Source organism: Scyliorhinus torazame, chromosome 4 (assembly GCF_047496885.1).
Source record: "Scyliorhinus torazame isolate Kashiwa2021f chromosome 4, sScyTor2.1, whole genome shotgun sequence".
Classification (NCBI taxonomy): domain Eukaryota; kingdom Metazoa; phylum Chordata; class Chondrichthyes; order Carcharhiniformes; family Scyliorhinidae; genus Scyliorhinus; species Scyliorhinus torazame.
Window position 1 is genome coordinate 304,113,468 of NC_092710.1, and position 2,500 is coordinate 304,115,967.

At 56.7% G+C, this 2,500-nt stretch overlaps 3 non-coding genes across 3 annotated transcripts; all 3 read right to left on the reverse strand.

Annotated features, from left to right (window-relative positions):
• Positions 1-612: 612 nt before the first annotated feature.
• Positions 613-731, reverse strand: LOC140411875 (5S ribosomal RNA). Its single transcript, XR_011941085.1, has one exon. It is a non-coding gene; the product is annotated as a 5S ribosomal RNA (ribosomal RNA).
• Positions 732-1,421: 690 nt separating this feature from the next.
• LOC140411876 (5S ribosomal RNA) lies at positions 1,422-1,540 on the reverse strand. Its single transcript, XR_011941086.1, has one exon. It is a non-coding gene; the product is annotated as a 5S ribosomal RNA (ribosomal RNA).
• A 694-nt stretch (positions 1,541-2,234) lies between these two features.
• Positions 2,235-2,353, reverse strand: LOC140415035 (5S ribosomal RNA). The gene has a single exon (XR_011944157.1). It is a non-coding gene; the product is annotated as a 5S ribosomal RNA (ribosomal RNA).
• Positions 2,354-2,500: the final 147 nt, after the last annotated feature.

Here is a 2,500-nt window from a genome sequence, read left to right on the forward strand (position 1 = left end):
TTTCTCTCTCTTTTTCTACTTCTACTTCTACTTCTCCTCCTCTTTCTCTCCTTCTCCTGCTAATTCTAGCCTATATGCCTGATACTCGCTCCCCTTCATGCCGTCCCCACCTAGCTCTCTTTTTTCTTCTCCACCTCCCCAAGGAAAACTGCAAGCCCCGCCCACCTCACACCAGCCTGCCGCCTGCACGCTGCTGCCTTTCCACATTGCAACGCTGCGCACTTCTCTCAGCACAGCCAGCACAAGGGTCAGGCAGGCAATGCAAGCCAGCTCTCTCTTCCTTCGCTTTCCACACCAGCCCCAATGCCACAACTTGCATTCATGCGGCGCCTTCAGGCTAGGAGAGAGAACGTCCTGCCGACACACTGGCTTGCGGCCACACGGGCCAGCTGGCGTGCCCATCAAAGTGCAGCACGCCAAGGCACACAACCGTGCTGCGTTGCAAAGGCCCGGCAAAGCTGCAGCAGCTGAATGGCCCGACCAAGCCGCCTGCCTGAGTTGAGCCCGCAGGCAAGTGTTGGGAGGAATGGCGAGGACGCAGAGAGCAGCAAAAGGTTGGCCTGCCTCTGGTGTGGAGAGTGCTTGGCGTGAGCAGTCACTGCTGGCCGCAAAAGCCTACTGCACCTGGTATTCCCAGGCGGTCTCCCATCCAAGTACTAACCAGGCCTGAGTCTGCTTAGCTTCCGAGATCAGACGAGATCGGGCGTTTTCAGACTAGTATGGCCGTAGGCATCTGCAGCACCGTCTTCTCGCCTATTCAAGCTGGCCACCCTAGCACCCTCGCCACTTCTTCTTTCCGGTTGTTTTCAATTTTTTCTCTCTCTTTTTCTACTTCTACTTCTACTTCTCCTCCTCTTTCTCTCCTTCTCCTGCTAATTCTAGCCTATATGCCTGATACTCGCTCCCGTTCATGCCGTCCCCACCTAGCTCTCTTTTTTCTTCTCCACCTCCCCAAGGAAAACTGCAAGCCCCGCCCACCTCACACCAGCCTGCCGCCTGCACGCTGCTGCCTTTCCACATTGCAACGCTGCGCACTTCTCTCAGCACAGCCAGCACAAGGGTCAGGCAGGCAATGCAAGCCAGCTCTCTCTTCCTTCGCTTTCCACACCAGCCCCAATGCCACAACTTGCATTCATGCGGCGCCTTCAGGCTAGGAGAACGTCCTGCCGACACACTGGCTTGCGGCCACACGGGCCAGCTGGCGGGCCCATCAAAGTGCAGCACGCCAAGGCACCCAACCGTGCTGCGTTGCAAAGGCCCGGCAAAGCTGCAGCAGCTGAATGGCCCGACCAAGCCGCCTGCCTGAGTTGAGCCCGCAGGCAAGTGTTGGGAGGAATGGCGAGGACGCAGAGAGCAGCAAAAGGTTGGCCTGCCTCTGGTGTGGAGAGTGCTTGGCGTGAGCAGTCTCTGCTGGCCGCAAAAGCCTACTGCACCTGGTATTCCCAGGCGGTCTCCCATCCAAGTACTAACCAGGCCTGAGTCTGCTTAGCTTCCGAGATCAGACGAGATCGGGCGTTTTCAGACTAGTATGGCCGTAGGCATCTGCAGCACCGTCTTCTCGCCTATTCAAGTTGGCCACCCTAGCACCCTCGCCACTTCTTCTTTCCGGTTGTTTTCAATTTTTTCTCTCTCTTTTTCTACTTCTACTTCTACTTCTCCTCCTCTTTCTCTCCTTCTCCTGCTAATTCTAGCCTATATGCCTGATACTCGCTCCCCTTCATGCCGTCCCCACCTAGCTCTCTTTTTTCTTCTCCACCTCCCCAAGGAAAACTGCAAGCCCCGCCCACCTCACACCAGCCTGCCGCCTGCACGCTGCTGCCTTTCCACATTGCAACGCTGCGCACTTCTCTCAGCACAGCCAGCACAAGGGTCAGGCAGGCAATGCAAGCCAGCTCTCTCTTCCTTCGCTTTCCACACCAGCCCTAATGCCACAACTTGCATTCATGCGGCGCCTTCAGGCTAGGAGAGAGAACGTCCTGCCGACACACTGGCTTGCGGCCACACGGGCCAGCTGGCGTGCCCATCAAAGTGCAGCACGCCAAGGCACACAACCGTGCTGCGTTGCAAAGGCCCGGCAAAGCTGCAGCAGCTGAATGGCCCGACCAAGCCGCCTGCCTGAGTTGAGCCCGCAGGCAAGTGTTGGGAGGAATGGCGAGGACGCAGAGAGCAGCAAAAGGTTGGCCTGCCTCTGGTGTGGAGAGTGCTTGGCGTGAGCAGTCTCTGCTGGCCGCAAAAGCCTACTGCACCTGGTATTCCCAGGCGGTCTCCCATCCAAGTACTAACCAGGCCTGAGTCTGCTTAGCTTCAGAGATCAGACGAGATCGGGCGTTTTCAGACTAGTAAGGCCGTAGGCATCTGCAGCACCGTCTTCTCGCCTATTCAAGCTGGCCACCCTAGCACCCTCGCCACTTCTTCTTTCCGGTTGTTTTCAATTTTTTCTCTCTCTTTTTCTACTTCTACTTCTACTTCTCCTCCTCTTTCTCTCCTTCTCCTGCTAATT